This window comes from Adiantum capillus-veneris, chromosome 17 (assembly GCF_014529385.1).
Source record: "Adiantum capillus-veneris isolate H3 chromosome 17, ASM1452938v2, whole genome shotgun sequence".
Lineage (NCBI taxonomy): Eukaryota > Viridiplantae > Streptophyta > Polypodiopsida > Polypodiales > Pteridaceae > Adiantum > Adiantum capillus-veneris.
This window is the reverse complement of record NC_140947.1, coordinates 10,695,226-10,703,798: the sequence shown is the minus strand read 5'-3', so window position 1 is coordinate 10,703,798 and position 8,573 is coordinate 10,695,226.

Sequence of the window (8,573 nt, the reverse complement as noted above, 5' to 3'; positions counted from 1 at the left end):
TAGTTATTTTTAGCATTAAAAGCGAAGAGGTATCACAACATGCATACATAGTACTTTTACATTCCTTTATAATACAATCTCCATAGTTTATTGTAAGGAGAACAAAAGAGAGGGCCTATCCTCACCCCCTCAAATACAAGTAGGGCACTCATACCATCAAAGTGAGACTAATTCCTATGATAAGCTTGCCCCAAGTTAAAGGCTAAAAACAACCACAATTGACAGCCTACCATGAATAGCTATGATTATGGAATAGGATTTGCCTTATTTTAGTACATTACAAAGCACCAAATCCAACGCGTGAAGAAAAGGCTGAGCACCCAAGGAGATACACACACATTTGGAATCTGTTCAGAGGGAGGCTGGCATGAAATTCTCTCTCTCTCTCTCTCTCTCTCTCTCTCTCTCTCTCTCTCTCTCTCTCTCTCTCTCTCTCTCTCTCCACCAACTTGTTGAATCCATGCTAAGGTTGCAACGTTAGTCCAGCATGAGCATGAGATGTTAACTTCTACTTTCCTCATTGTCTCAAGAAAATCAGTGATACCAGATGAATAGGTTACCCAAGTGATGAGTGGAGGTAGTGTTATAGAAATGATATTTTATGATTTATTGCAGCTGACAGGTAACGAGCAAGCTCAAATAGTCTCTCTCTCTCTCTCTCTCTCTCTCTCTCTCTCTTTCTCTCTCTCTCTCTCTCTCTCTCTCTCTCTCTCTCTCTCTCTCTCTCTCTCTCTCTCTTTGGCTAGTTGCCATGCAGCATGTGGCTGTGGTGCGTTAACGAGCAGCTCTTTCTCATAACCTCACAGCCACACAGTACAGGCACAATCAAGTTCTCTCTCTCCCACTCTCTCCCTACCACCCATTACATACCGCACCATGCAGCCGGCTAGTTGTCCCTATGTCTCTGTTGATGCTCACTCAGACCAACCTCAACCATTCTCGCTCTCTCATGAGAACCAGAAGTGGAGTCTGGTGCCTTAAACCACTTGGCCACCCTGACTCCTCCAACTCCATGCAACCGCTCTGTTTCTCTCTCTCCATGCAGCCATTCACTCGCTCTCGTTGTCCACTGGCCGCTGCAGTACACATTAATCAACCCCTCCCTCCGGCTCACAGAAGCCATGCAAAGACGTGGGAGATACTCTCCTCCCCCCTCGTTTACTTTTGGCGCCAACATCTCTCTCTAACTCTCCCTCTCTCAGTTGCCTGCATGGCATCACCCACCCAGCAACTAGTGGCGCCTTAGACCAACTTGGGTAATTGATGCATGCCCAGCTCTGGTTATGTCCGTTGGCTGCATGCACTCCACGGGAATCACCTCGACTTCAACACTCTTGTAGGTGTGCTGCAGTAGGTCATGAGTCATTCAGCAGACCCATGTTGCAGCAGAAGCATACTCCAATCAAGATGCGCTTGTTGGATTTGATTGACCTGCATTAGCTAGAAAGTGCGCAACTATGACAAGCTTGTGGTTGTTCGGAAGGTGCAACTGGCCGCCTTCTGTGAGGCGCTATTGGCAACTTGTGAGGCATGCAAAGATTGCTGCAAAGAAGCACAAGCTCTGCGGGCAAGCTAGAGGTCCACGGGAGGGCCTCAAGAATATTAGGGAGCCAGTTCTAACCCCTGCCATGATGCAGACAACATGGGAAAGGGCCTGCATGGCCTAGGCTAAAGGGTGTAAAAGAGCAGAAGAGGAAACGTGCCCCAAGACACACGTCGGGATAATCTACCATCTGTGTAAAGAAATGTGATGCCAGGGAGACGAAAAATCCCGTGCTCGGGGACATGAATAGCATGGGACTCAGCTGGGGTGTTGTTTCGCATTGCCACAGTAACATCTCTCTCTCGCTCTCAACTCTCTGTGAGGCCAACTGGTTGACAAGACCAAGCTCAAATAGTCTCAATGCAGTAAGCATACAATTCATATCAAACAGGAAGCAGGCAACTGCATACTTCAAACACCATACTGCAAAGGAAACAGGTGCATAACATCATAGATAGAGGAAAAATAGTGTGTCATTCATCATCATTATTCAATAATACAGCAGAAAACACAGAACTAATGTAGGAGAGAGCCAACTGCATCAACAAGCATAGACATAACTGCTTCTCATCCTGAGAATTCACGAGACACACAACTAACTTCCCCAAAATATAAAATACCCATGTTCACTTATCCCTAAGGTTCAAAGATAAAGGTTTTAGTTACAGTTCAAAAAGTAATAGCCTGACTGCCCTGAAAGCCCTGATAAATCAGGCACTAACACCTGGCACACCTGGTGGGCAAGGTTTCTCAAACCTTGTGAGAACCCATCCCTTGATTAGTCAAATCCTCCTCCAGGTTATCTTTACCTTCAATTCCCTGTAAAACTGTTGCTGCAGTCACAGCTTCTTTGTCAGGCTCTTCAAAACCTTCCTCCACTTGAACTGTAACTGCTTCCTTAGCACTCTCTGTCTCCTGAGAAAGTATCTCAGCCACAATGTTCTGAACTGAATCCTTTAAGCTATGCTCCTCTCTAGCAACCTCCAGATCCTTCACAGCTTCAACAACTTTATCTTTTCCTACAATTACTGCTCCCCCTAAATCTTCAGGAACACGCTCCTGAATGGTAGCTGCATCCTTAATCCCTGCAAACATGTCAGAATCTTTAGTAATAATCACCTGGTCAGGTTGATTTGCTCCTTGCTGCTGCAACTTTTCCTTCAAAGTCTCCAACTGCTGTGTCAGGTCAACATTCTGCTTCTCCATAAACAAGTTTTCCTCCTTCATCTCCTCCTCTGCAAACATCTGATATGGTTTACTCACCACATCATACACCATGACTTTCATTTTCTCCCAAACTCCCTTCATGTACTCCATCACTTCAGTCTTCATTTTCTCAACATCTGTTGAATTGAGATACCTTCTACAAAATAGAAAAATCTCCTCTTCTTCAAGTGATTTCAGATCTTTAGGCCCATTTCATATTCAAATACATATCCGAATTCAGTAACAAGTTCAGGTTTAGGTTTAGGGTCAGGTTCACGTTTAGGTTCAGTTTTCCCTTCAAGAAGAATGAAGAAAGATTCAAGGTAGGAGGTAATCTTTGCAACCATTAGACACTGTCTCTTGAACACATCCAATATCTCTGCATGTAGATGCAACACTCGAAGACCTGATTTAGACTCTGCATGCCAAAACAATTGATTTCCTTGAAAATCTTGATTCAAGAAAAACCAAAATTGATCTGCTTCTTCATCAAACTGATTTGATTCAAGGCTTAAAAATAACAAAGTGAACTCTTCTTTACACATAGAAAACACCACCAAGATGGCTTGTTCACATTTCTCCTTGAAAATAGAAAGAAATTCACTATGTAGCTGCAAAACTGTCCAATCAGTGATATCTCCCTGAAACTGAAAACTTTTGACTTCTGCTCCTTGAAAAACTTCCCTTATTTTATTAAGCATGAAGATATAAAACCAATGAGATATAAGAATATCAACATCATCTCCTTCCACTACAAGAGGTTGTGTGCTCTTGTGACGTTGTTAGCGACGGAAATACACTGGTTTTTTATAACCCCCGGCGTCGCTAAAACCATCGCTACGAGCGTCGCTACGAGAGCGTCGCTATATGCGTCGCTATATTGAGACGCTCATAGCGACGGTTATAGCGACGTTTACACTGAAGACCATAGCGACGCTCATAGCGACGCTACAGAGCCATAAATAGCGACGCCCGAGAGAATTTTTTTTTGGTGGCAGGGCATTCAACCCATCAACCATATTGTACTTGATTCACTTTTTAAAAAAAGTGCAAGGGTAGATAATAGACCCAAAATAGTCACCCACAAGACGCATTGTTTGCAAAATTGACAATTGTACACATCATAGGCAAAATGAATTGATTGGCAAATGTAATAATGACAATTGTACAACATCATAGGCATAAAGAATTGATTGGCAAAAGGAACTGCGGTGACAAATGTAATGATATACATGGTTCAAAAAGACGTATAAAATCTGTCTCATGATACATAAGCTATGAGAAACCCTAAACTAATGCTATCTAGCTACGGCTAAACTGACGTCGTCTAGTCAGACATCTCATCGTGTCCAAGCGGCGTATCTGTCGGATTCTGCAAAAAAAGACAATAAGACAGCTTTCAGTAAGTATAAACATATAACGACATTTATAAAACAATACAAAAAATAAAAAAGAGTAAACCCTAATACTAACCATGCCGTCGCGAGAACTGAGAATGTCCATCAGGGCGTTTAAGCCCTTCCTGCCTGCGTACTCGCGCTTGTATGGTGTGGGATCACGTCCTGTCATCGACCACTGTCAAAACATACAAAGATTTCATTATGTTAGAATTAAAAAACTCATAAACCCTAAACTATCGAACATAAAAAGCAATGTGAAAACACTTACAAAATCGGCCTCAAATCATGCCCATCCACCGCTCCCCAAGTGGTGCGAGCTCCCTGCCTCTACTCGCGCTCTGGCTGCATCCTTTTGTTGCTTCCACTTGTCGGGATTCTCGCGCGCTGCTTTCTTCGCATTCTTCCAATCTTCTTTGGCCAGCCAATCTGGTCTGTTCCACCCATTCTTGATTGCTTTTTGCACTTCGGAACGCTTGTGTTTGCAGTATTCGCGCATTCGAATCTTCATCAGGTCTTCATTGAAGCGCTGATCCCGTGTTGGAACGGGAAACTCATCATGAAGTATGCTGATGACTCTGTTTTTTAAATCACTTGGTACTTCACTCCATTTGTTTAGTATGTAGTGTCTAAACAGCTGAGAGAAAAGACCATGCATGCGCGAGATCACCTTCTTGCCGTCATCATCCATGATGATGCCGCCGCTGAAGTCGATGGAGTAAGACAAGCCCTCTGGCCGGTGACGCGTGAACCTGGGTGTCCCGACAGGGCTCTCTAGCGGCGTGTCGATGGGGGTACGGACGTCAGGTGTCTCCACCGGCGTCTGGGCCCCGAAGCGAGGAGTGTCGAGTGGAGTGGCTCCTGGCGGAGTAGGTAGAGGTGTGTAGCTTCTAGGAACAGTCAGCCGTGCAAAACCTGGTGTAGATGGCGATGCTGTGGCTGGTGTGGGGGCGGGCAAAGAAGGGGAGGGTAAAGAGCCTCGTCGAACACGAGGCGGTGTGGAGGCATCAGTGGCGGAATCCCCACAACAACCGCCACCGCCACCACTAGAGCGCCGGTGTCTAGACGAGTGTGAAGCTCGTCTCGTCGACGCCGAAGCTTCGGAGCGCGCCGAATGCTCCGAAAGAGAGGGAGATGTGGATGGAGTAGGAACGCGCGATGATGCGCCAGAGTGATGACGCTCCACGTACCACTGTCTCTGCTGCGGTGACAAAGAAGAAAGAAACTCCTCATCATCCATACCTGCATTAAACACATGAATATTTAAACTTAATATTGAATGAATAGAGTAGACAATGACGCAAAGACCATTAAATACAATGACGTAATGACGCATATAAATACAATGACGCAATGAATTGAGTGATAGAAGAGGCAAGTCGAAAACTCATAATTTTCAATCAAAAGATGTGAGTGCGAGTAGAAAAGAGCGTTATACACCATGGAAGGTACTTAGAGAGCCAGAGCTTTTACAACACGGAGCAAAATTGTTCAAATACAATATTTGTGGCTTTAAGAGATCTCTCTCTCATCCTCGCATAACTCAGCATAACTTCCTATATCTATATAGAGCTCTCCGTTTAAACACATATCCTCTGTTTCATTTTGTAGCTCCTCTGCATGCACCCCATATAGAGTAGTAGCATCTTGATGCTCGTCTGGCACCACCGCAGCGGCTTCTGATTGAGCATCTTCTCTGATCTCCTCCATTGATGCCGTTGTGATTGGCACATGGTAGCCTTCATACGTCCTTGCACTACGAGGGGCTACCTCTATGACGTACCACCAGTTTGATGTAGACTTTGTAGGATGAAATATTACCTGCCAGAGCCACATAACTTACATGAGAGCTTTCAAGCACATAACTTGTAAAAGGGGGATGTTAACTATTTACATACTTACTTGTTCACAATGCTCGGGTAGTACGAAAGTGTCTCTTAGGTCAGTCCATTTCTTAGTAGAATCCACCTCAAGAAAACCAGACTCTCCTCTACGCACAGTAGCGTTGCGACCCTCCATGATTATCTTGAACCATTGTACGTCGAACAAGTCGACAAAAAATCCTCTGTAATCGATCCTCAAAATCTCTTGCAGCGTGCCGAAGTAAGTGAGTTCCGCCACCACAGGATCTGCATCAGAGGAACGTCGTCGACTAGACTGTTCAAATTTTGCCATGATTCCACAATCTTGAGTAAAACGCTTTTTGTCGATTCGTTCCACCCTAAAATGTCGACCTTTACACCATGCTGCTGTGTATGACTTATACTACAACGAAAAAAGATTATGAGTGGCCGTTCAAACGTTTATAAATAAAGTCACTTGCTAGTCGTACATTGCAAACTTACCTTGGTCGCGCACCCCGAGAGTACTCCCACTCTTCCTCAGTCACTTCGTCACCGCATTGTTGTGCGCTTTTCAATTGGTTGTGCAACCATCTTAAGCTCATGAAGGTTGGTAGGCTCTCCAGAACCGTTGGATAGTGCATCGGTGGTCGTCTTCCCCGTCTCCACTCGATTCGTGCCCTTTGTCGCTCTTGCTTTGCATCCTCATATTGTGAAATCCACTTTTGCATCACTGGATTGTGAAGCACGCAAAATCGGTTGATTTTAGCCTCTAGATCTTCCGTCATCTTCTTCTCAACACCGAGATTGCACATGACAATCCCAGATATGCGCTCATCATCTATGGTTCGCCATAGCGTGTCCCGGGCTTTATCAAATCCGTCTAGCCACTCTCCAATGTACACTAGGGACTCTGATACCAACCAACCTTCTGCCATGCTACCCTCTGGACATGCCTTTTGACGCACATATCCCTTAAGCGTTTTCATGAAACGTTCTAAGAAGAACATCCATCTAGAATGAACTGTGCCAGCTATTTCCACCTCATCAACTATGTGAACAAGAAGATGCACCTGAATGGTTAGCATTGTAGTAGGAAAATGTTTCTCAAACATGCACACAAGCTCCGCAGCATTTAGTTTGGCGAATGGTATGGAGTCTACGTTGATCTCCTTTTGTGAGATCCATTGCACCAGCTTTGCAAGTTTGTAGATTGTGTTACGGATGTCGAGAGACAAACATCCCTCAATGGCAACCGGTAAAATAAACTGTAAAGTATGTGCAGCAATGATATTAAAGTCCACATTTTATGCAATGATATTAAATTCCACTATGAACGTACCTGACACATTTTATGCCAATAGTGTGACTTCAAACCGGTAAGCTTTCCTTCTTTAGTAAAACACGTTCGGAGCGAGTGCATTACGCCAGTGGGGGTCCGCAAAGATCGAATGGTCTCTTTTACTTTGCGTTCTTGGGCTCCTGTGAAAATCCATGGTGCTTTAGGGAGTTTTATCGATCCATCAGACGCTGTTTGCGGCCAATATTGCTCCATACGATCCACATTTCTAAGGTCAACTCTGGCTCCCAAAGTATCTTTCTTGCCGGTCAGATGGTCCCATAGTAGATTACCCACATTCTTGAATATGTGCATTGGATCGAGCAAGTGATTGATCATGAGTCGGGGCCAGTATGGTAACTCGTACCATAGAGATAGTCTCTTCATCCCTGGAGGCAATCCGTCATCGCACATCTCCTTCTGCTCTAACCATGCTTGTGCAGACATCCTTGGTGGCTCTCTTCCCAAAAAGCCGTCGCGTAACACATGATTCTCTGGAAGATACGCTTGATGACCTTCGTAGATTTGCTTCTTTAGTGAGGGTGCCCTACGTGCATTCAGTCTAGGTCCACATGTGACACATGCTCTGTATCCGCTTGTTTGAAGCCCTGCATGTATACACATGATAATAGATCAACTATGGGAAAAAACAAGATTTACAGTGTCTGAGTGAGGAGTGTCAATAGATCACCTGAGCATTCTGTTAGCCCGGGATAGTCATGCATGGTCCACATTAGAATGCCTCTGATCAAAGCATTCCGTCGTCCTGTGTGTCGGCTCATATCCACCACCTCTATGCCAATCCACAATTGTTGTAGCTCTTCCAATAGTGGACGAAGATACACATCCATATTCCCCACTTTATATCGCCCTGGCACAATCAAGCTTAGCCATAGGTGCCCCTTCTTCGTAGTCAACCACGGGGGAATGTTGTAGTTGACGATGACAACGGGCCATACACTGTAAGATGTTGATCTTTGACCAAATGGATTTACGCCATCCATAGCCAGGCCTAAGCGCAAATTTCGAGCTTCCCTGGCAAAATCCGACCATGTTCCATCTATATGTTTCCAGGCTGCGCAATCTGCAGGAATTCGTAGCACACCATCTGAAGATTTATTCTCCTCATGCCATGATGCTAGGGCGGCCATGGACTTACATTCGAAGAAATGCTTGATGCGAGGAAGCAGAGGAAAATGTCGCAAAACCTTTTGTGGAATTTTTGTCCCGTGGAGATCTACTCGATA